Genomic DNA, 26,418 nt, shown 5'->3' with positions numbered 1-26,418 from the left:
CTATCCTCATTCCTGTTGGGGATCTATCTCTCTGGACCTCAGGCATGTTTGTGCTCCTCACTGCTGAATGCCTTTCACTGTTCCTCATAGCCTTCAGGATAAGGCCCAGTTTATTTGGTGTGGAATTGAAGCTCACAGGTGATCCTTCTCTTAGTTGCAGGAAGAGATTCTCTCTTTTAAGTTCAAACCCCAGGTGTTTTTTCTCAGTTCTTATAGGCACCCTTCACAGTCTTGAAGGAAGGGACTAGGAGTTAAATTTTCTTGCCACACCCTAGATCATGAAGTTGAACACTGGGCAGCCATTACTGCTGCATTGGCCAGTTTTATGAAAAGGAGGTAATGATCTCAGGACCATGATTCATGATCATACAGCTCTTTGGTCAAGCCTATAATGTTTGTGGAAACACTGCCTGCATTTGGCAAACTTGACTGGATTTGTTCTTTCTGAATCTGTTGGCTTATCCATCTAAATAAGTTTCACATTTGCTGTGGGCTGAAAATTTTATTGGACTGTAATGGTGATTGGGTCTGGGTCCTTGGTATTTTCATCATATTTTGACTCCACCAGTGTTTCTATATATCGTTTTTGACAATATGGGAAATATGGGAAGAAGGCTGGTAATCAGAATCTGTTTCCCAGTGGTATCCAGGTCTCCTGTGGGAGAGATCATTGTCAGCAGGTTCCTCCATGCATAGGATTATTTATATTTTCTTTGTTTCAGTTGTGTGAAAGAAATCTAAACCTACAGATTGGGTATCTTTGCAGACGCAAACCCAGGTTTCATTTTCCACCTTAGAGCGTTGACTTGCCTTTTTCATTATATTTTGCATAGAGGTCATTGCACTGTTCTGATGACAAAGAAAAACTGCTTTAAATTCAGGCCACTTCTACCAAGTTAGAAAAAATTCTCCCCAGAGAAAAGCATTCTGCCAGCAGGGTTCCATACTTGTAGGGAGTGCTAGGAAAAGGTGCATAAAAATGTTGAGCACGTAAATGAAGGAAGAGTACTTTTAGCCTGTATATGAAAAACCAGTTTCCTTTTTCATGCTCTTACAGGGAGTATTTCAGATTTTGTACATATTTGCTTTTTTCCATTTTAAAATGGTGGTTCTGTGTATTCTTCCTGAAGGTATTTAAAATGTGACTACTTCTGTGGAATGTAAATACTAAGCTTGGTGGCTAAAGGTCGTTTTTAAAATTTAAAACATCTGTACTTCTTCCTACTTAAATATTTATTGAACAGAAGTTGTTTAGGTTACATAAGTGTGCATGTGGGGGGGGGGCCTTGACCTGGAGTAGACCCTGGTGTGTGATGCCAACACAGATTTGGAGGCAGTGTGCCAAGGCAGCACCTACCAGGCAGGTATTCCCACTGGGACAGAGGTTTTTTTGGGGTGTCCCTATTGTTCTATGACTTGTCTTTATAATGAATAACTTACGCAGATACCTGTCCTTATGGCTGTCCCCATCACATAGTACATCTATGGTGGTAGTGTTTGGAACTTATAAAAAAGGTTCATTCAGGGATGTGGATAAGCAGGACAGAAATTGGACAAGTTTGTGCTAAAGGAAGTGTGCTATGTAGTTGCTTTGTCTCTAGAATCAACTCCATGGACTCAGAACTGGTGAAGTCCAGTGACACAATGTCCACCTAGTCACTTTTTGTTTATTCTTTGTAATGTTTATTCTTTAGATCATCTCTTATTTGGTATTTGTCATAAACTTGCTAACTGAACAGAGAGAATTTGTTTAAGATGGCTGACATTATACACTGTTTCTATCCTGAATTGTTTTGCTTCTTTTAAAAACAGATCTAGAGTGTCAAAAGGCTAATGTAAGAAAGATCACTGAGGGAGAACAGATGTGCCATTGGAATTAAGTCATTTAGGTGAGAATATAAAAGCTTATATATGCAGATCATGTAAGTTAGAGGGATAGTGCATCTACTGTGAATGCCCAAGAGGTGGAAAGGACGAAAGGTTGGGTGGTGGCAATAGGGAGGGATCTCATCCTTTATCTTTGTGCCCTTGTGAGTTAGGCACCATGCTACGATGTGTAGTGGGTGCTCAGTATGTTCCTGTGAAGCACTCAGAGATGGAGCAACTGCCAAGTGAGATGTGGAGAGTGAGCTCTAAGGTAAGGAATGTTGTGATGACATTCTAAAGAGTAAGGATGCAGAGGAAGCCAAAGAATGAAGGTGAATGACTTACTAAACTGGGTAAAGCATGCCCATTTGATTTTAATTATAAGGTGTCTTATTTAAAAAGAAACTTAGTAAACTGATCATGTACATTCTACATTAAATTTTAACATCAAACCAACTGTTTTAATCATAAAAATTTAAGACTTCTTAAATGCTTCTTGTCTAAACCAACTGAACTCTTACTTTAATTTGAAGTCTTCATTGGATAAACTCTACACTATTTTATCTTAATAATCAGATATGAGTATTTTTTAATAATTAAAATAACTATAATTGAATTTCCTTGTTGAATGTTTCCCTACCCAAAGCAATATTAACAATTAATGTTATAAGGAAGTTAACTGATTCACTGTTTATACTCAGGAATCTGTATTAATTAAAGATTGTCATATAAGTGTTCTTGAAGAGCTAATTGATTAAAAGCTGAAAATAATTAAAATGGAGCATGCTAAGAAAATATCTCACAAGGAAAATTGATCAGTTCAAGGTTTGTGAGCAAGAAACTATGAATATCTTTTAGATATGAATGATAAGGGAATAAAGGGTATAAAGAATAATTAAAACTGATCTGCTTATATGTCTTATCTTTGTGCTTCTCTGGAGTAGTTTAGTTGCCCTTTCAACTAAGAATATATGGTTATATGGGTTATATAATCTTATGTGCCCAGAATAGTTTGTCCCAAATGACATTCTGACTGTTGTTTTCCCATTGCCTATAAGATGTCACTCAAAGCTCAGGCCCACCCATAAGACCAGTCATGTTGCCCTTTGTCTTGCTTTCTTCTTTCTTATCCCCAATATCTTCTCAGCTTTCCTATTGGGAACTCCCAATATTCGCTCAAATGTCTTTTAAAATTTTGCCTATCTTTCTGTTTTGCCCATGTAGCTCTTTCTACCTAGAAATCTTCTACCTGACATTATGAGGCTATAACTATATAACTTGAAAAAATATTTAATGATTCCTTTTGGTATTGCATCATAGATATCAAATCAATAAACAAAGAAACACATACTATTATCTACTTCAGTAAGCAATGGATAAGAGTAGAGACTCTTTCATGTGTTCATTCAACAAATGTTTACTGAGCATCTGCTATTTCTAGGCACTGTCCTTGGCCCGGAATTTTAAGAGTGAGGCAAAATATGTGTCCACTAACTTTTATTTAAGTAGTGGTGAGGCTGATAATAGATATATAATTTGTTCAGGCCAAGTACAAGGAATATAAACCAAAGCAAGGAAAGGGAAGCAAGAAAGATGGGGGAGGTGTCTAAGTGATAAGGGAAGACAATTCTGACAAGATGACTTTTGAGTATAGTTCTGAAAGAAAGGAGGGATCAAGCCTTGGTAATATCTAGTGGAAGAATGTTTCTAGAAGAGGTTACAACAGCCTGAAGGTAAAGAGGGCTTAATGTTTGTTTGGTACTGGAGATTTAACCCAGGAACTCTTTGCCACTAAGCTACATCCCCACTCCTTCTTGTTTTTTTTTTTTTTTTAATTTTGAGACAGGATCTCACTAAGTTGCGGAGGCTGGGTTTGAACTAGCAATCCTCCTGTCTCAGACTCCTGAGCCACTGGGATTACAGGCATGTGCCACTATGCTTGACTGTGCCTAATGTTCTTAAGAAACAGGTAGGAGATAATAGTGGCTGGTGTGCAGTGGGCAAGGGGACATGGTTAGGGTATACTATGTTTGGGATTTTGAGCCAGGACACTGATACTTTTAGATTCTGGCTCTTGTGTAGAGCAGACCCTGGGATGGGGAAGAATAGGATAGTAATGGTTCAAAGACAGTTAGGAGGCCACTGAGGTGGTATAGGTGAGATATGATGGTGGCTTAGACTCGGATGGAACAACACAGATGCTAAGAGGTGGTTGGATTTGAATAAGTTCTCCAAGCACAGCCAAGAGAATGAGGTGGTGGATATAATGTAGGATATGAGCACATTTAAGGATTCTTGAATTTCTTATTAGAGAAATTGTGTGCGTTAAAGGTAGGCCCAATTTGCGGTGGAGAAATTATTAGAAGCAGGGCTTTGAGAGGTTATGAAATCAGGAATTTGATTTTGGTCTTGTTAACTTTGAGATCCTATTAGAAACCTGTTATTGTTTGAATCTAAAGTATCCCCCAAAGGCTCATATACTACAGGCCTGGTGGCCAGTTTGTGGTGCTATTGGGAAGTGGTGGTACCTGTAGGAGCTGGGGTCTAGTGGAAGTTAGATCTTTGGGGAAATGCCCTCAAAATGGTATTCAGACCCCGGCACCTGCCTCTATCTTTCTCTTTGCTTCCCAACTGCCTTGATGTAAACAGCCTCCTCTGCTATGTGCTCCCTGCTCTTATGTACTGTGCTTCCACAGGCCCAAACAACAGGGCCAAAAGACTGTGTACTGAAACCTGTGAATCTGTGAGCCAACATAAAGCCTTTCTCCTAAAAGTTGATTATCTGACATATTTGTCACAGGATGGAAAACCGACTAACAGTATCTAAAAGTTGTTGTATCAGTAGTATAAGTCTGAAGATAAAGGAAAGGTTGGGCCTAGAGATATAAAAATGGTGAACCTTTCGTATATTGATGGTATTTCAGCAGTGAAATGGGATCAGATCACTTTTGAAGGGAGTGTAGACAGAGAGGAAAAGAGGTCCAAGGCCCTAGTCCTGAGACATGCCAGTTTTAAGAGGCTGGAAAGAGGAGGAAGGTCCAGTAAAGGATCCTGAGGAGGCTGAGCCAGTGAACAGTGAAGCAGGAGGGTAACTAGGGGCGTATGGTGTTTGGAGCTCCAGTGAAGAAAGAGTTTGAGGAAGGAAATGCTGATCAATTGTGTCAGATGCTGCTGAGAGGTTCAGGTAAGGTTTGGGAATTGCCCACTGGAATTGGCCCTGTGGAATCTGTTGCTAACACTTAGTGTCTAGAGCAATAGGAACCTGTTTACAGTGGGTTGAAGAGTGAATGAAAGGAGAGGAAGTTGTGATCAGCTTATCCTTTTGAGCAATTTTGATATAAAGAAAATCACAAGAGAAGTGGAGCTATAGCTGGGAGGGGTTGAGGGACCAAGGGAGATTTAAGTTTGTGAGGAATGACACACCATATCTGATGAAACTCTTTAACTCTAATATTTACAGTCCCTGTACACATGGGAAAATTGTCATTGAAAGAGATAGAGCTGTTCTATTTTCTGTGGTGCCTAGAGTCTTTTGATAAGGCGTCAGATCTTAGCGTGCTTTCTTCTTTAACAGTTTTGCATGTTAGATGCTGGTTTTGAACTGATGTGGGGCTGAGCAGCCCTATATGAGATTTCCTATAAACCTAGATGTAATTTCAAATTGAAAATTTCAGAGAACACTTCTATGTCTGTAGAAAAGTTGGTGAAAGTTATGATATTCTGATTCTTTAAAAATATCTAAATAGGGTTAAAAGAATCAATCACTTTTTCAAATAATTATTCCTACTTAAAAACATTTATTTCATGGGCATGCCAATTGTTTAAAAAAAGTACTTAAATTCTGGAGAATTAGCTGACACGTGCTACTTAATGTTTGATTTGATAAATAAGGTTAATTTCAGCTAAAATTAGTTGCCCACGTAATTAGAGCTTACATTTTCAGAGTAGGGGGAATGTCTTTGAGAAAAGGACTTATGCTTCTACACAGTGCTCTACCAATAATTACTTTTCACTGGAGTTTATATTCTCATTTTAATTTCAAGCTAATTAAATTATAGTACAATAATGAATTCTACCTATAAATTTTCTTACTGCTATTAAAATACAGTGTCTCAGTTGTAGTACCCTATGCTACTTACACATAGAGGTAAAATGCTTTTGTACATGAGAGGACAGGCAGAACAGTTGTGGGTTTTGTGATTGAGGATTAACACGTGGGTAGATTCTGCTTCTGCATAGATCTATGCATCATGGATGATTCACCAGCTTTTAATAAGAAAGCCAGTTATTTGTGTATGTATTCAAAGCTGATGTCTCATAATTTTATTCCTTCTTTTATCAGATAGAACATTTTGTTTAGTACTCTCTCCGAAGACAGAGTCCTTCTTTCTGATTGGCATCAATTAGCTTAAAACACTCCCAATTTTTTGGGAAATGTGTGCCTGCCAATTTAGAACTGTTTATTTGAAAAATTATTTGGTTGATATTGATGAAATTGATTCTTGATAAGTTCTTTTTTTAAAAAAATCTTTTCTTATTCAAAGTTTGAACTGGCAGTCAATTATATATATGTAGCTGATTGTCCTGCGGGTAAATATAAGTTTCACGTTTCCTAGCATTTATTACTCAGTAAATTTCCCTTGTGTGTTTTGATGGCTGTAAAGTCTCTTGTCATCTTTCTAATCTGTTCAATAAACCTTATTTTTACAGTTTCATTATGCAACTATGGGTTTTTAGTTTTTAGTTGTTCTTAAACTATAGCTTGTAGTTACAGTGGGAAATATAATACTAAGAAAAAGGAGGAAGGAGAGAGAGAGGAGGAGAAGAAGAAAAGAAGGGAGTAGGAGTAGGAGTAGGTGTAGCAGCAGCATCATTGGTGGCCGCTGCAGAGGAGGAGGAGGAAGAGAGAGAAAAGGAGAAACATAAAACTTAATATTGAACAACAAATAGCCCTTCTCCCCTTTAGCCAAATGAAATATCAAGAAAGCCTGAGGGGTATCCCTATAGCTCTTAAAAAGTTGTTTAAATTTCATGGAATGGTGCCAAACCAAGGTGTAATGGCATAGAAACACAGATACTGGAGAAGAATCAATATGAATTGATGAAATTAAGGAGGGGCTGGAAATGGGCTTGGCAGCCTATGGCTGATGTAGAAGGAAGTGCTCAGGTTGATCTGAACCTAGAGAACCAAAACCAGTTCCAGACCTCATACAGAAGTACCAGCCACAGGAATCAGGGCATCTGTGGTGCCTGAAGCTTTAGTGCCTGTCACTCCTCAGTGTGCATTATGCTAACACTCTTGCTTTACTGAGCGTTGTTCTAGGCTGTTGGAACACCTCACAACCACATTCTTTTTAAGTATAGGCACCATTATTATTATTCCCATCAGTAAGGTATCTTGCCCAAGGCCTGGATTAAGAACCCACGTTTGTTCTATTGAACTCATGTTATCCATCTAGCTGTTCTGTCTCTGACTTTATGTTGAAGCTAGTGCTCCAGTGCATCTGTTTATTGGTTTTATCTCTGATTTTGTCTCTTTTCTTCTGATCAAGCCTGTTTTGTGCCTTAGAATTCTAAATTAAATGACCTTGGTGAGTGTGATGGGAAATACCTGAACCAATGTGGACCCACACTGTGCTGTAGTTCCTGGAAGTTAGCTGTCCTTACTGTACTAGGGTTAGTGTTTGCCCATGGGAGGGACTTGATGGGGTCAGTCAGGAAACAGCTTTGTGTTTTATATGAGCTGAATCTTCTTTGAATGACTAGGAGAAACAAAGACTAATGAGGCAACCAGGTGCTTTAGGGGAGGATTGATAAAATGAAGTCAACTGACTTAGCAACTGACTTAGCTTTTGTATTGTAACAAGTAAAACCTTGATTTTTCTAAATAAGAATCGGTGCTGGGGAGAAGAATAGAGAGGTAAAGATGCTTTCCAAGTTCCTTAGGACCAGCTGTTGCAACAATTCCCAAAGCTAAATTTTCCTTAAGGAATTTTGGAGAAAAGTTTGGTTGTCTGCATCCAGGACAATTAGGATTAAACACATCTTTGAACCATATGGGCAGGCAGTGTACTTGGAGGCCCTGGAATCCATCCAAAAGATCTTCCACCAGAGGGGAGAAAAGAGCCATTGTTCATGAAGGTTGGAGTTACGGAACTTGTTTCACTCTTCTGGGCCAAGCTCCTGTAAAATCACAAAGGCCCTTTGTTAAATTATCAAATTTTATCCAGATATAGATAACAACTTTTGTGCTATGAGTGATCATTTTTAGTCTTTGGCTATACAGTGCCCTCCCCCATCTCTAGCATTTTACCTTGTGAGTACTTTGTGACTCTCCTATGGAGAATTTGATTACCTAATGTGAAAAACTCTGAAATTTGGTTTGATCTGTCATTTGGAGGCCTCCCTCAGTCTGAACTCTCCTGGTAGTTTCTGTTACCTTTTCTATGAGAATTATTTTCTGCATTATGTTTATTTGTATAAGTATCAGTAAGAGCTGCAGTTGTGTCTCATTCATCTTTATACCCCCTATAGTGCCTAATACAAAGCTCAGAAAATGGCTGGTAAATGAATAGAACACAGAAAGAAATCATTTAGGAGTGAAAAACAGAAAGCAGAGTTTATGATGTCTCCTCAGCACTTTCTTTACATACTCCACAAGTCCCTAGCATACTTTTGTGGCTTTTCCCAAAATCCCCTTGCTATTACTTCTTTAATTTTTAATAACCTCCTTTCCTTCCTGGCCAGAAGCCTTTATTAAAAGGCCAGGATTGGTGCAATAAACTGGTTTTACTTTCATAGTTTCTGTGATATTTCTTAGCTACTTATCCATGTTGATATTCACCAACAATTTATAGATGGCACCTTCAAGGCAGGTCAGTTTGTTTCATGTTAGGTATTATATCTAAAATTGTAGTATGAGCTACCGCAGCAACTTGGATGGCTGGTTTCATTCAACTGGTCAAAGCACTCAGGCTTTCTATAGGAGCAGATAGCTGATTAATAGCTAATATGCCATTGTTTTTCTTATCAATTAGAAGATAAATAACAAAATTTTAATATATAGGATATTCAATTTAGTGCAGATTTACAAATTATTATCATATATAGTTGGGTATGTGAAATAGTCTTGTAAAATCCTTTGGCTGCTATTAAACCCTTTCATATTATGGTGTAAATCAACATCAACTTTATGTATCCCTTTCTTAAGAGTTTAAAGTAATGTCTATTAAATTATTTAGCTCTCGCTCTGACATTACTGCTTCATGGTAGCTTCACACCCTTTTTGTGCATGTATTCCCATTTGTACTAGCATCCTTGGTTATAAGGAAGTAAAAATCAACTTGAAGTGTCTAAAGGAAAAAACCCTGAGATTTTGGTGGTGGTGGGGGTGGTGGATAAGAGTGGCAGAACAGAAACATGGCTAGACAACCTTATGTTACAAAGCAAGGCAGCTGTCAGTGTAAGGAGCTCAGGACCAGGGCTTCCATGGTATCCATGCTGTTTGTCCTTCCCTCATCTTCACTCTTACTTCTCCATGGCTTCAGGATTGCAGCTGAGCCCTTCCTCTACGTGGCCAGCGACACTGAAACTGGCTGCTTCTAAGCTGACCTTCTTGCTTTATCAGCATCAAAGATGAAGGGATGGGGTACAATTGAATCCTGTTGGGAACATTCTAGGGAAGTTTCCCTTGGCCCAAGTTGGATCCCTTGTCTGGTCCTGGATAGGGTGAAGGCCCTCCTAGACTTCAGTGGATGGTGCAGAGGGAGGAGCCATCCTCTAGAAGAAAAGAAAAGAAATGTTGGCTAAATAATCCGTTCCACTTCTTTTTGGAATTAGGAATACATTCTATCTTAGTATCCACTGAGGAATGACAAAAAGGATTAAACCAACATTTGAATGCTACTGTTTTTATTATTGTACTGGATAAGAAAGGATTCTAGATATGTTGAAGCATTTCAGATTCCCTGTTAGGCACAAATTTTTGTAGTGAATAGGATTCTCTTTTATACCAGTGAATCTGGATTGGTTAAATAAATGTATGATGCAACTTCCTCAGCTAGAGGCCTACTCTGGTTTGTCTTCTGTTCTTTTTTTTTTTTTTTTAATTTTTTATTGTTGGCTGTTCAAAACATTACATAGTTCTTGATATATCATATTTCACAATTTGATTCAAGTGGGTTATGAGCTCCCATTTTTACCCCATATACAGATTGCAGAATCACATCAGTTACACATCCATTGATTTACATATTGCCATACTAGTGTCTGTTGTATTCTGCTGTCTTTCCTATCCTCTACTATCCCCCCTCCCCTCCCCTCCCCTCCCCTCCCCTCTTCTCTCTCTGCCCCCTTTACTGACATTCGTTTGTCCCCCTTGTATTATTTTTCCCCTTCCCCTCACTTCCTCTTGTATGTACTTTTGTATAACTCTGAGGGTCTCCTTCCATTTCCATGCATTTTCCCTTCTCTCTCCCTTTCCCTCCCACCTCTCATCCCTGTTTAATGTTAATCTTCTTCTCATGCTCTTCGACCCTACTCTGTTCTTAGTTACTCTCCTTATATCAAAGAAGACATTTGACATTTGTTTTTTAGGGATTGGCTAGCTTCACTTAGCATAATCTGCTCTAATGCCATCCATTTCCCTGTAAATTCTATGATTTTGTCATTTTTTAATGCAGAGTAATACTCCATTGTGTATAAATGCCACATTTTTTTTATCCATTCATCCATTGAAGGGCATCTAGGTTGGTTCCACAGTCTAGCTATTGTGAATTGTGCTGCTATGAACATCGATGTAGCAGTGTCCCTGTAGCATGCTCTTTTTAGGTCTTTAGGGAATAGACCGAGAAGGGGAATAGCTGGGTCAAATGGTGGCTCCATTCCCAGCTTTCCAAGAAATCTCCATACTGCTTTCCAAATTGGCTGCACCAATTTGCAGTCCCACCAGCAATGTACAAGTGTACCCTTTTCCCCACATCCTCGCCAGCACTTGTTGTTGTTTGACTTCATAATGGCTGCCAATCTAACTGGAGTGAGATGGTATCTTAGGGTGGTTTTGATTTGCATTTCTCTGACTGCTAGAGATGGTGAGCATTTTTGAGGATGTACACAATGGTTTTAGAAGGAACTAACCAGAATTAACTTGAAAGGGCAAATACTAAAATATTGGCCACAGGAAAGTCAATTACATTACATAGAGGCACATATTTTAATTTCTGTGGTGATTTTCTTTGGATGGTTATCCTTTCATTACCCTAAGTTTTATTGTTGAATAAACAATATTGTTACCAGTACTCGCCCATTGTCCTGTTTCCTACTTTATTTGTTAGGTATACAAAGTGAGGCAAAGTGGTCAAATTTTTTAATGAGAAATTTTTTTTATTTTAATTTTTTAAAGTGAATACTAGATCAGTGGCATAATTTTTCAAGATTTAAAATGTCAGATGTAATAAAAATTATTTCTGTATGACTTGCTTTTAAACAGATTTTATTCCTTTGGAATTTTCCTAATATTCTAACTAAGTGATATTTTAGAAACCTGGGATAAAGTTCTAAAAGTAGTAAAGCTGAGTTACAAAGAAAATAGTTTAGTTGCTGCCCCCCCCTTTTATAATTACTTCAGAAACTTAGGCAAGTTTTTCTTTTATTTTAAGGTCAGTTTGTTAAGTTCAATGATGAATGTGATTAGAAAAATATTCTCCTAAAAATTATTTTTTTTTTAGGGAAAAAATAAAAAAAAGAAGAATCAAAACCTCTCAGCATAGCCACAGATGCTGTGGCAGTCAAGCCTCTCCACAGATGGGGATAGCCCATTAGTCTGCCAAGTCCCTCCCTGGGACAGCAGGATTGTGGTCTGGATCATCCTCATCATCCGCCACCTCCAAGTCATTCATTTCCTGGAACAAAGACCCATCTACCTCCACACTGTTTCCAGCATCCTCCAAGAACTGGTTATCAGATGTGTCAATGATCTGTTTCAAATAGCTGTTTCCCACTTACTTAATTTTTTCCTGGTGGTCTTCTCTTTTCATCTGTTTCTTTTTAATTTCCAAGAGTTCTACATCAAACTTGGCCTTCCAACTTAAGAAATTCTCTATTGTAGCAGGATTGCCATGGAATAATTGCTTTTCTTCTTCTTTGGCTTCTCTGTTTCTTTTCTTCCTCTCATCAGTTCTCATCTGACCTGTTTCATTTAATTTTCCTTTTTTTTAATGTCCTTTCATTCTTTTTTTTTTTTTAAAGTTGTAAATGGACACAATACCTTTGTTTTATTTATTTTTATGCGGTGTTGAGGATCGAACCCAGGGCCTAACATGGGCCAGGCAAGCACTCTACCAGTGGGCCACAGCCTCAGCCCCTCATTTAATTTCTCTTGCACAGCTGTTACCAAAGATCATCACCATACCAAAATTTTCTTCAATCGGCAATGTTAATAATGTTAAAACGTCTGAGAAACGTCATTTCTTCTAGCTTTTCCTGGAGAATATTTCATAGAGAGGAGCTTCATCTTGATACTTTTCATCATATGTAAACTTGAGGATAATCCGAATAGTTTCATCATTTTCTCCAGCCTCAGATGTCATGGTAATGGTGAGCTGGGTGGATTTTCTGATAATATTTAGCAGTACCTTGTCAAGTGAAGCACTACTGAAGGAGAATGTGGTATCAGGAGATCCATTTGTAATTTTGGAAGACTAGTTGTTAGGAGGGTTAGATCACTGTGCAGTCAAGCTAGGGAATGACACTCTCAAACCCCTCTTCACTCATCCCCTTGACATCCTCTCAGCATGGTTGTCCTGCTGGTGAGAGAACCTGAACAGGACTGGAGGCTCACAGGAGTAGCTGAGACACTCCTGCCTGTGAAGGAATCAGGGTAAATAGACTCAAGAGCCTTCAGCTTTTGCTCAGCTTGTCCCTGTAATCTGTCATTGTGGCCCTCGTGATCCCCATGGATTGTACCAACACCCATGTAGCACACTGCAGTGGAGACCATGGTTGATCTGGCTGCAGGTTTCAGCAACTGAGGCAAGTTTTCAAAGAATGAGACTTAGTTCCTTAAGGAGCTTTCTTTTTTTTTAATAATAATTTTTTTAGACATTGATGGACCTTTATTTTATTCATTTATTTATATGAGGTGCTGAGAATTGAACCCTCACATATGCTAGGTGAGCAAACTACCACTGAGCCACCACCCTAGCCCCTAAAGGAGCTTTTTAATGGTCGTGGATTTGCAACCTCAGTCTTCACAAGCATCATAATCCTAGCATGAGAGAAAAATCCACATATCTTTTCTCAGTACCTTTTTTTCTTTTTGCTGCTACCTGAGGATTTTGTGTCTGCCACTGAAGTCTTATGATTTAACTGTCATTTCTCAAATTATAGTAGTTCTAAACATTTTGAACTTTCGGATACTGTTCTTTAGTGAATGTGGTCATAATAAAATCAGTCCTACATCTGAGTCTTCTTTATACATAGTTGTGGTATGGCATCACATTAAAATGCCTCCAGTTGTGTGCTGCTAGGTCTTAAATAGAAAAAAAATGCCCTCACATTTTATATATATAATTTGAACAAAAAATAAATATATAAACATGCATTTATGGGTATGTGGAAACAATATATATGGTAGATATGTAGAAAATCAATGATTTAATGCAAACACACACGTTTTATGTGACAAGGATTAGAATTTAACCAAGGGGGAAGTAAAGACTGAGATACAGACAGATTGTTACCCAGGACAGTTGAAGACACACCATAAAGGAAGAAGAAAATTCTTCTTGCTGAAATCTTGGGTGGAAGCATAACTGTGTAGTGACATGAAATTTTTGAAAGCCAGGCAAAAATAAGGCCTTCTTTTTCATTATTATAGTCTGCATCGACCTGCTTGTGTAATTAGAGCCATGATTCTAACCTGCCATGTTGCTTCTTGTTAAGTGCAACAGTTTTAAGTCCCTCTGTAGTAGCTCTGTCTTTGGACTTTTAATTTTCAACCTAGATGAAATTCATGACTGAATTTTTTTCACCTGAACATATTTTTGCAGATCACAGTGACCAGTGAAGGATTTGTCTGTAGCCAAGAAACATTAATGGAGCTTCTGTCATATATAAGACCTGTATCAGCACTGTAGGGAATACAGAGCTGATAATATAGATTTGGCAATCCCTCTTCTGGGTATGTACCCAGAAGAGTTTGAAACCAGTTTGTTAAAGAGATGTCTGCATTCTCTTGTTCTTGCAGTAGTATTAACAATAGCCAAGTTATGTAGTCAACGTAAGTGGAAAAAGAAAATGTGTTCTTACACAGTGGAATAGTATTCTGCCTCCAAAAAGAGGTGGAATGCAACAACATGGATGGAACTGGAGGACATTATGCTAAGTGAAATAAGCAGGCACAGAGAGATACCACATATTCTCACTCACTTGTGGAATCTAAACAGTTGAACTCAAAAAAGCAGAGAGTAAAATGGTGCGTATAGAGCTGGACAAGGAGGGAATGGGTGATAATGGCCAAAGGGTACAAAGTCTCAGGAGGAATCAGGTTTTCTTTCTTTTTGTAGGTCTTTTGCACAGCATGGTGAATACTGTTAATAATCATGTATTATACATTTCAAAAATGCTAAGAGTAAATTTCAAATGTTCTCATCACAAAAAATAACTGAGGTGATGAATATGCTAATTAGCTTGTATAATCATTCCACATTGTTGTCACAAATCACAACATCACATTGTTCCCCATAAATACATACAATTATAAATTGTCAATTAGTATAAAATAAAAAGGTTACATAGTTGATAAATTTTTAAAATTAAGGGGAAAAAAGACATGGCATGTGTGAATTTGTTAGAATTCTTTTTATTAATGTTTTGGATGCATGGGTTTTGAGAACACTATCTATTATCTTATTTTTCCCTCTTGTTCTTGGGGTGCAATTTAACAGTGAAGAGTGCAAAGTTTTTTCAGGAAGAAGATTATTAGATTGCAATAGAATCTCTTGTATTTATTGATAAAATTGGTTCCATTTTTCCCCTTGAGAATCAAGAAACCACTCAAAGTTGTATAATATTAAGAAGAAAATCCTGAAAATACTATGAAATGCGATGAGTGATGATTTATAAATGGTTGTTTTGGTATTGTAGTTAAGAAACACCTTTTAAATATTCAACTTAAACTCCAGAATTTTATTGTTTCGAGAAAGTATTTTAAGTAAACATTTCTCTAGATATATTGGTGTTTAAGTATACTGAATGGCATCGGTGTATAAGAATTAAGTCATGAAATTGTCTGGGTTTACTAGAAAGTTAAGGTTTAGGTTACTAAAGATATGTGAACATCTTAAAATCGGTCAGTGACATGAACATTTAATTATAAATGCTTATGAAAGAAAGACATGGGGACTGGGACTGTGGCTCAGTAGCAGAGCACTTGCCTAGCGTGTGTCAGGCACTGGGTTTCATCCTTAGCACCGCATACAAAAATAAATTAAAATAAAGGCATGTTGTCCATCTATAACTACAAAAAAATGTTACAGGTACATGAACAAAAAAACAAACCTTGTCATTGACCTAAAAAAAAAAAAAAAGACATGGCTTATAAGGGATTTGAAAACCAATTTATTTTGGGAAAAAATTTTATCTTTTCTTTATCACTTTTCAAAACAATTACAATGTTTTCCTCTCACACTTAAAAAAATGTAAGTGGGTGACTTGTTCATATGTACAAAGCAAGCTCTTTTCTCCGCTTCTCCTCATCTTGAAAAAGTTTTCCTAGTGTTTATTTTTCCTTGTTTAATTCTGAACAAAAAAGTGTTTCTATGTCCATTTCTTCAATCAACTTTTTTCTTCCCAATTTTTAATGCTCCATCTGTTCTATGAGCCTACTTAGGTGAGGCTCAGATATCTGGCAGAGTCGGAGATGGTGCTGGGTAGGTTGGCATGAAACAAAGGGTCTGAATAGCCAAGAAGTACCCCAGAGCCTGTGGAGAGGAGAGGAGAGAGCTTCCAACTCTGCTCCCAACCCACCTAGAGACTCAAACCCGTCCTCTAATCCTGCACTCTTAAGTGTGCCCCATACGAGGATGGATCCTTGAAAAAGCTTGTGGCAAGATTGAGAGAAGCTGATGATGTTGAGAAGGAGACATATTTAGGGCCACAGAAAAGCCTGAAGGTGAGAGAGAAAGGAACATGAAAACAAAGGCAGCAGGGAAAGCGGGGAAGGTGTCAGGTGATTGAGCGGGAGGCCAGGCAGCCCTGTGACTGCTTGTTACCCTGAAGGCTGTGGCTGATGTTCAAAATCGACCCCATTGTCAGTTGAGGTAATCTGAAGATTGCTCTTTTTATAATCTACTTAAAATGTCATAGATGTGCATAATATGTTTTAGAATTTAAAAAACTTTCATGTGAAGGCAGGCATTTCCAGGGATCAGTTTTTTTTTTACCTTGTACTCATTTATCCAATAAGATGCTTGTTTTTTTTTTTTTTTTTTTTGGAAGAAGATTTTATGTCTCTTCTCTTTGAAAATTGAAACTTGTTTTTAACCTCTGTTGTTCTTCTGTGGTATAATTTCAGATACATGTCAGTGTCCCCTAATGAAGTTATTCTTCATGGATGAACATAATGATAAATTTTGCGCAGCTTTGTCCTCTAGCCCCTATCTTTACTTCTGCTTTGTGGCCAACTATAAAATTGTCATTTATTGACACAGCCTTTTCTTCTTACTCATTTTTCAAACTCTACATCCATTTCCACTCCACACACATCCACAGAATTTGTTTGAATATTGTCACCAGCGAGTTTTCCTATTTTTTTATGCAACGAGCATTGGGTGCTATTCTAGGTGATCAGGGAACACAGGAGGACCAGTGTAGGAGCCCATGCCCTTGAGCAGCTCTCATCCTAAAGGAGGATGAAGAGAGCAAATGAACAAAGCAAATTAGTGAACAAGCATTTCAGAGTGATTTTTGAGGAAGAGCAACCAGGGAGGGAAGCCAATTGGAGGGACTCTGAGGAGGAGAGTCCTGAGATTCAGCTGAGCAATGAGGAGTCAGCCAAGGGATTTTCTAGGCAGAGCAAACAGCAGAGATAAAGATGCCTGAGGCAGGGATAAGCTTTGAGGGAAAGAACAGTTGTCCGCTGTGACTGAAGCATAGTTTGGCTGGTGCTGTAGGCACCCTGCTCACATCTGGGTCAGTGTGTCCCTAGCTTTGTGGAAGCCTTGCTCTCCAGGCCCCAATCAATAGCTGACTGGGCCAGGGGTACAAAAGCTATTTCTCTTGCTTCAAGTGGGACCCACATCGAGTGCAGACATTTTATCTGAGCCACATTTCTTCCATGATTTTCCCCTCCTTGTTTCATGTCCTCATTCCTTTCCATTGAGAGCATGTCCTTAAAATATTAGGTGAATGAGAATCCGACTAAGCTGTGTTTCTAGGAATTCCCAACCTTAAGGCACATAAACTTTTGATCTTGTTCCTTTGCTCCAGAATTTTATGCAGCTGCCTACTCAACACATTCACTTGATTTTGCCAGAGATGTCTAAAACTCAATGTAAAATATTGAATTCATGAGTTTCCTTTCCTTCTCAAGCTGCTGTTCTTCCTCTATCCACTCTTGTAGTTTATAATCCAACCTTGCACTTAGTTATACTAGAGATTCAGAGTTGTGCTTGGATTTTCCCTTACCATTAGACCTCATGTCCAGTCACTCATTAAGCAACTTATCGCCTTTCATTGACTTTCCATTTCATTGCTTTAGTTCAGGGTCTTGTCTTAGTTTCCCAAGTGGCCTTCCCCCGTTCCCTTTCCAAATCCAGTTTCTATGTCATTTTCCTATTGTAAAATGAAAAATTCCATCCAGCCCCTCTTTTGCCTGTAGTCCTTTAGGGCCCTCTTTTTGGAGCAAGTGAAAATTTCCTATTGGATAAAGCTTCTACTTTTTTTTTTGTTTAATAGTTGTAGGTGGATAGCATACCTTTATTTTATTTATTTATTTTTATGTGGTACTGAGAATCGAACCCAGTGCCTCACACATGGTAGGTAAGTGTTCTGTCACTAAGCCCCAGCTCCAGCCCCTAACTTAGCATGGCTTATGGGCCACTCTATGGCAGGGCATTGAAGCACCTCTCCTTCAGGTGCCACAGCTGCCAGCATGCTGTGCACTACTTTGTCATTTCCTCAAGCATCTTCCAGTTTCATAGAAGCTTTTTGCCAGGGCTGTTCCTGAATACCCTTCCCCTCCTGGGCAGAGTCTAGAAGACTCAGCTTTCCTTCTTTAAGTCTCTTTTGAGCCACCCATCAGAGGTTATTTGCTTGTGTGTGTGTGTTTTAAATTTTTTTTTTTTAAGTTGTAGATGGACACAATACCTTTTTTTAATTTTTATGTGGTACTGAGGATTGAACCCAGTGCCTCACATGCGCAAGTCTTGCGCTCTACCACTGAGCCAACTCCAGGCCCGTCAGAGGTTATTTGTACCCAATCCAGTGTTCTCAAAACACTTCCTTCAGTGTATTATAATCACTTGTTTTTTTTCCCACCCATCATTGAGTTCTTTGCAGAGAACACATCTGCTAACACTGCTGGGCACCTCCATATGTGTTTGTTGAAGGACTAAAATAAAGAATAAAGGGGAAATTTTGTTTTGCTCATCCTGTTGGTTTTTATATAGGATAGCTTAAGTAAATGTGGGAACACTTCATGTGTCCTGATCAGCCAATTTGGTAGAAAAAAAGACATGGGAATTACTTACAATGAGTGACTTAGGAAGCATTTCTAATACAGGTATTTTTATAGGAAACATTGAATGATTGGGGAGGGGAAATTGCCAAAGTACAAAATGCATATTATAGCCCTAAAATACAAAGTTGGGAAATTCATCGATTATTTTAAATATTTATTTGCCAGATGCCCAGCCTTGTGTTATGAGCTGTGGGGGGAACAAAAAACAAAACAACAAAACAAAAAGCAGTTGATATGGTTTGTCCCTATAGGGGCTTAAATAGGGAAAATTCCAATACTGTGAGAGATTTTTAGGTAGCAGCATATGATTAAATCCTAAATGATTCAAATAAGAAATTCTGGTGGTTCTGAAAAAGCCTTTGTGGGCTGGAGGGAAGAGTCCACTCTGAAGAAATGATGTTTGGAAAAATAGTTTTAATAGTTTCAATAGTATTCAGATATTAAAGAGATAGCTTTTTCCCCTGGGCTTTGGTAAAGAAAGAAACATAACATTTACATTCTAAGAAGAACTTTTTGTCAGATTTTGAATGAACTTGTGTGATGCAGGAAAAATAAAGTTGAGTGTCATCATTCAAAGTGATGATGGTGAAGATGGCTTCTGAGTTATGGGCAAAGGGAGATGACTCATTTAAACCAATTAGGATGTGAAGGGAAAGCGCTTTTCCCCAGCTTTCTGATCTTCCGTGTGTACCCAAGTCCCCTGAGTTATGGGAACATCGACTACTCATTATTGACAGAGTAGTTACCTCCTCTTGTACCTTAATTTCTTAAATAAGTGAAAATGTATGAGGTCAGATTTTTATGCCTCACTTTTTAATTTCTTACTTAGGGTATTTGTCAGTTACACTGTTGTGTCTTAATCTAAGGTACAAATTCTCTAGTTGTTTCCCAGGACAGGGAATCCTTTAAACAGGATAACTGTAGATCAATCACTCCCCTGTAGGGGTCGCTAAAAGAGTGGTAGTTTGGCATCCTTCCTGTGCCACCCAGCACCTTGTGGCATGACTTGGCACAATTTGCCTAAGAATTGTGAGATTTGGTTGTGTTGGTATTTTATATTTGTGAGTGGTATGAGCTCTATACCCATCAAAAATTCTGAAGGCTCATAACTATGCATTTTGTCACTTTGGTTCTTTAAATGTTACACCTGTGCATTTTTTTTTTTTAACCTTATGTATTTGGTGCATGGTTATTTTAGAGTTCTCATTATGTCCCATTTACATATGACAAATGTATGCACATAGACACATTAAACCATTTTTCTCAGCTTTTGCAGCATTAATAATGGTAACCTAAACTTGGCTTCTGTAGGACCTCAGATTATTGTTTAATGGGGTTGTCACTCAGGACACTTATTGGCTTTCTCCAGTGCTTTTAAAAAATTGAATTGAGCATGATGAGGTGCATCCCCTTGATTAAATGTTTTTCCTCCTATGCAATCACCATTAGCTGTTTGGCTCCCATTCTGTATTCTTTTGAAGCAGCCCTGCATTGCAAATCAATATCTTTCTGAAGAGCCGGTGTTGTGAATTGCCTGGACAGCATATGCACGGTTACTTTGGCTGCAATGCTGCTGCAGAGCCCGGTTACTCTGCCTTCCTGGGAACTCCACAGGCAAGTCCATCGTGTTTGGATGAAAAAAAATTAGATTTTTTTGGGGAAAAAAATTGAACTGTTAAGGCTATTGATACTGAAAGGTAGCATGTCCTTTGTCCTCTTTAGAAACCATTATTGGTGTTATTCCACTGAGATTAGCTTCTCTTGGGTGATTTCTGTTTTTTTTTTTTTTTCCTGTGCTTATGCTTCCCCCTGTCTTGGTTGTAGTACGGCCGTACCATTTCAGCTTGCTAGTGCAGAAAGATGTGAATTCAGTTGCTGTATAAGGCTGGCCTGGTGCAAACATATTGCTAGAGACATGTTAAAGAGTTCCAGGTGAATCAAGCTTGAGACAGACAACAGCAAAACGGTAAGACGGAGCATGCTTAAAATGATAGCAAGGGTTTTAATTTGGAGCATCTCGGCAAGTCTGAATCCTGACTCACTCATTTACAACTTGAAAAGGATTCATTTTATGCATGTCATTTTACTCACTCCCTTCTATTTAACTGCCAAAACCATCACCAGATTGATAAAGGGGTATTTAAATTAGGCATTCGACAGGAGGTTACTCATGAGAGTCTCCGGAGGCTCCTGAGGCTATCGCTTGTAGTTTGTAAACACCAGTGGCAGTGATAAGATGAGGAAAAGGTTCAAGGACTGCTTCTTTGCCATAGATGAGTCCTATTTCTTCTGAAACTAGTCCTATTTGATATAGCTTAATGAAATCTTATAGATTGTTTTACCTGACTTTGCTTGACTAAAAGCCCTCTGAGTCAAGTGAGTGAAGGACAGAAGACCACTTTTTTTCTTTGGTAAACTGATGTCCATGAATTTAGCTGGACTGGATCTGAATGGGATAAATATCTCTAAAATTTTGGGGATCTGGGTCTTATTTCTTGCTCATTCCACCCCCTCTTTCCCTGGAGCACAGAAGTGCACCTGCCTTAAGTGTGTGCTACTGAGCAGAGGTCAGAGTGCTAGTATTTTGCATCATTACACCTGTAGTGGTATGCTTTCATGCTCGGAAGTGATAATCCTTCATGCAGTTCTGCTTGAAGTGCTGCCTCTTATAGTGGACTGTTGGCATTTTGGAGGCTAATGGAGAGCCCCTGCATGCATGAAAATACCAGGGCAGCAGACAGACGGGCTACTCTAAAATGATGTTTACCTGTTCATAAGAAGATAAAAATCATGAGATTGAGATGTAAATCTTGACATCTACAGAGGTTGAATTTCTGTTTCCTTTGTGAATTGACACACAATTTTTGGTAGTGGTAGGGGCAAGGGGTCGAAGTTGAAGGACATGTTTTAATGTTGTTCAGAGTGAGATTAATATATTATATGGTCCTGATGAGTTTATGTGGATTCATCTACTGTATAGATGGTGAATATTAAGGATGTTAGCATTTGATATTCTTTCTTTTTTTTTCTTGCTTTTAAAATAGTCTGTTATGTATACATACCTTAATTTAGTAATTCACATAAAATGTGAATATTTTCAGTATCATCAGTAACTTGCATGTTGGTTGTCAGCCAGTTCTGTATAATTTTGTGTCAGAAGTAAATTTAAGAAAATACCAGATCACTTGATAGGCTGAGGGAAATATTGATAACATGATTCACAATAAATAAAAAAATGATTTTTGGAGAAGGCAATCTTAAATGTATTTCTATTATCACTCAACTATTTACTGTGAAGGTTGGACATTGAATTTTGAAAATGAATATTTGGATTTTCTTCCAAAGAGCTGAAATTTTCTAAAGATATTTTTTAGTTGTCTATGGATCTGTTATCTTATTTTTATTTATTTATTTATTTATTTATTTGCAGTGCTGAGGATCGAACCCAGGGCCTGACACATGCCAGGCAAGCGTTCTACCACTGAGCCACAACTCCAGCTCCTGAAATTTACTTTCTTTCTTTCTTTTTTTTAAAAAAAATCATTTATTATTTTCTAAAAAAATAAGATGAACTATAAGCTGTTCTTAAAAAAAAGATAGAACTTTTCTATTTAGAAGACAATGTGCCCTGTGCTTGCTGTTTCTTTTTCTCAGAGTGATATGTTCTAGCTATTTATATTTTTACCTTCACTTTGTGTAAACTGTGAGGTTTATTTTTTCCATCCTGTGACAGAAGGAATTACACATTTAAAAAGTAGTAGTTTTTAAAAAGCAGAATAATAGAGTAGTAATATGACACTGATTTTATATCACATTTTCCCCTCTTTGTGCCAACATTTATTAACTCCCTACTGTATGTAAGACATGGTAAGTCATGCTCTGAGGAAACCACAGACAAAGTACACAGAGCTTAGATACAGAGTATTGACATTTTCCCTGAACTATGCTCCAGAATACTTTCTTATGGATAGTAAATTTAATGCTTTTAAAATATTTCCTATTTAGGAGAACTCTTCCTCTACTTTCTTTTTTATTTTTTAAATTATAGTTGTGGACTTTTAAAAATATATACTTTTAGTTATAGATGGACACAATGCCTTTATTTTATTTATTTATTTTTTAGGTGGTGCTGAGGATTGAACCCAGTGCCTCACATAAGCTACATAAACAGTCTACCACTGAGCCACAACCCCAGCCCAGCCTCTATTTTCTTTTAAACATTTATATATTAAACAAACATTCACCGAGAACTTAGTGTATCATAATAATGAATTTAACAGATGCATTATTACCTGTCCTCAAGGAACTTAAAATCTATTTGTTTTTAAAATATTTCATTGAGAAACTCTGTGGCAAGTTTTATGTGTTTCCATTTTGGTACTCATGAAAGAGATACTATAAGCTTTGATTTTTATAATTGGCTGTAGCTTAGTGCAAGAGCACTTGCCTAGCATGTGTGAGGCACTGGATTCGATCCTCAGCACCCCATAAATAAATAAAATAAAGGCATGATGTCCATCTACAACTATATAAAAAGAAATCCCATTAAAAATACTAAAATATTTAGTATCTTATCAATTTTTAAGTTTACAACTCAGTGTGTGAAGTACATTCACTGTTTTGCAATTAGTGCCACTATCTGTTTCCAGGACTTTTTCATCATCCCAAACAGAAACTGCAGCCATTAAATAACTCACTATTCTCTCCACCCCTACTCATGTTCCCTGGTAGTCTTTCCCCTACTTCCTGTGTCTGTGAGTCTGCCTACTCTGTAACCTTGTGTTATATCAAATAGAATCATATGGTATCTGGCCTTTGGTGTCCAGCTTATTTCACTTAGCATGTTTTCAGGATTTATTTATGTTATAGCACATGTCAGAATTTCATTCCTTTTCAGAGTATGTGTTGATTTTTATATGGAAAAGAAAGATAAGTGTTTTTTCCCCTTACATGATGTCACTAAATTAAGTTCACATATGGATAGCTAAGTAAATAATTTAGAGATACTAAAAATAATAGCCTGTGGGGAAGGGCCAAGGAATTAAGAATAGAAATGTAGAGGGAAGTGTATTTAGATTCTTTATATCTTCTGGTGATTGAGCATGATAACTGGGCTGCTGAGATTTTCCTGTCCATTCTTTGTGGATAGCAACAGTCTGCTGAAATCCTCAATGGGAAGGTAGACTGTGGTTTTTACCATCATTAACATTCAGATTTCACTTACTGTGCTTCTAGTCCCTTATTCATTTTAACTCTATAGCAAAGACTGATGGAAACCCTGCTCAGTCTCCTGAGATCCATTCCAGGCTGTCTTTTACTCCCCACTCCTGTTTTCAGTGGACGCTCAACCAGAAACCCCCAGAAATCCTCTGAATTAGAGAGAATGAGTGTAGGCTTGATGCCACATTAAGCAGTTTTTCATTGGATGAGGTAAGCTGACCTTCATCAACATTGTTTTCTCTATCTTAAATTTCTTCTGCATACTGCTTTTCTTAAATCCAGATGGCTTATCTGCTAGATGATCCTTTTTTGAAAGCTAAGGTCTGGTCCCAAAGCTGTCCATTTATTTCTTATCAACTGATTTGACAATTCCTAGGCTGGGTCAGTCAGGAGTTCATGTGTCTCTATGCATTTAATTCCCAGTCCAGGTGGCCAAACATAGAGGAGGAAAATTCAACATTGCCATACCTAATAACTGAGTCATCCTATCTTTTCCAATTAGCCCATTTTTTCCTAATGAGTATTACTGTTTTCTGTCATGACCTGACTTTTTGATATGAGGCTGATTCAGAATTAGATTAATCAAATGCATGTTTAGTTTGATGGTAGATTTGCAGGGAGGATGGAAGGATAGCCCAGAAAACCTTAAACCACAGACAAGTTATTTTGTGCAGCTTTGAAAGTGCTTTTCTTTTGCATCAGGAGAGGTAAGCAAGAATGGAGAGAAGTATTGTAGGTCAGGTCCTTCCTTTATTTATTTCTCTCAGAACACAAGTCTCAGGAGCCAACACAGTGGTCAAAAGCTTGGGCTTTGTAGTCTGAGTCCTGCAATAAATCTCATCTGCTGTGTTTGCTCTCTGTGTGGGCTTGCACAGGTTACTTAATTCATGTGTGCTTCAATTTAATTACCTATAAAGTTGAGATAATGCTATAAACCCCTCATGGGGTTGTTGTAGAGATTGAGAAACTAGTTTTTAATGCAGTTTTCCCAGTAACCATTATATAATAAGAGCTCAAAAGTTAGCTACCACCATCATCATTGTCATTTCATCTAGAAGTGCTCATGTACATCTCTTTCATCAACTGCATTATATCTTGCCCAGTTTGTTTGATTATAGAGCACATGTGATTGTCTCTTAATGTTTTTGGTTTGAGTGGATAAAAGGAGGTTGTAACAGAATGCTCTAGGTTTCTATTTATCATCTGGCAGGCTTTAGAAAGGTGTGTATTCAATAGACTTTTCTGCCCAGTTGATAACATGTTTGTTCCACCAGCTTTTTCTTCAGCTAAATGAGATCTAGCTAAAAACACAAAGTTGACAGTAAAATGCTTCTGGAAGCACTGGGGTTTGTTTCAGGTGGCAGACAAGCAGCAGGATATGTGCATCCAGCTGCTCTGCTCTATTCACCTTGGACATCTCAGTTAGAAGTCACTATTGACTTTTTTCAGTTGTAGGGAAGGTTTACAGAATCAGTCTTCATGAAATCAGTTAGGACCTTATTATTAATGGATTTCTGTCAAATTTATTATTGCTGAAATTTTAGCTCTTCACAGTAGATGGACCAATTGTTAGAGCTACATTGAAAGATACTTCCATTTTCTTTTCAAAGGCTCATTGTTCCCTGTGTCTCTCTTCATAAGCTCTGTGTGGTTAGTGACCCATATATGATTCTCTGAAAATGTTAAGAGCTTCAAAAGTCAATCCTATATTGAGTGATGCCCTATATTTTCATGAATTCTTTGGTCAGGTTTATATCTAGCTTTATTTCAAACTTTTAAACTTTATAACATCGCTTTTGACACTAGTCACTAAATTGTTATCCAGGCACTAAAATGCATTTAAATTTTATTAAAAATATGGTTATTATAGGTGAAGAGACATAAATTGTATTTTTTTTATATAGCCACCTATTTCAGAATAAGATGATAGTACACAATTTTTATTTCTCCTTCAGGGAAGAAATTTAAAAATATTTATAATCCTTATTTTTAAATGCTGTTCATATAGTTACCAGGGGAAAAGAATCCAGGTCCTAATGGATCAGTCATGCCTCTAGTAATGTATTATTTTTGATTTTTATTTTTTAATGTTGTTGCACTTTCTGGATGCCTTATCATGCATCAGGGACAGAAGAGTAAGCTACAGATATTTGAAAGGTAGATACATAAAGGAAAAACTGGCCTGCTTTAGTATAAACAAGGTAGGGGAAGTTCAGTGGAAATCAGAAGTGAACAAAACAGGATTCAAATGGTGCCTGAGACTGTCCTTTGCACAGCCCTTGAGCCAAATGACAGCTTCTGCAATCCTTATGATGTTTAAAAATACCTGGTAAACTAAGCTTGCGTGTACAGGTACAAACTGTTTTGGCCCACATTATTGATTTTCAGTTCAGCCTGTTCTGTTTATTAGTTATGAATAATTCTGACATTCTTAGTTTTCCAATTGCTATAGATAACATTGGTCAGTTTCCCTTGCCAGGGTATTTTATAATTCTGCATCATATAATTTTTTTTAAAATACACTCTGATTTCCTCTTCTTAGGTAGGACCAAAGACAAAATATAATAAAAAAGAAGAGCTATATTTAAATTAGG

General features: G+C 37.6%; 1 protein-coding gene and 1 pseudogene across 4 annotated transcripts in view; one reads left to right on the top strand and one right to left on the bottom strand.

Annotated features, from left to right (window-relative positions):
- Cdk14 (cyclin dependent kinase 14) overlaps positions 1-26,418 on the top strand; it is a 767,749-nt gene that overhangs the window by 266,908 nt on the left and 474,423 nt on the right. The window lies entirely within an intron of this gene.
- Positions 11,682-12,862, bottom strand: LOC114108474 (RWD domain-containing protein 1 pseudogene; annotated as a pseudogene).

The sequence above is a fragment of the Marmota flaviventris genome, chromosome 1 (assembly GCF_047511675.1).
Source record: "Marmota flaviventris isolate mMarFla1 chromosome 1, mMarFla1.hap1, whole genome shotgun sequence".
Classification (NCBI taxonomy): Eukaryota; Metazoa; Chordata; class Mammalia; order Rodentia; family Sciuridae; genus Marmota; species Marmota flaviventris.
The sequence above is the reverse complement of the archived record's forward strand: the minus strand, read 5'-3'. Positions and strand labels throughout refer to the sequence as shown.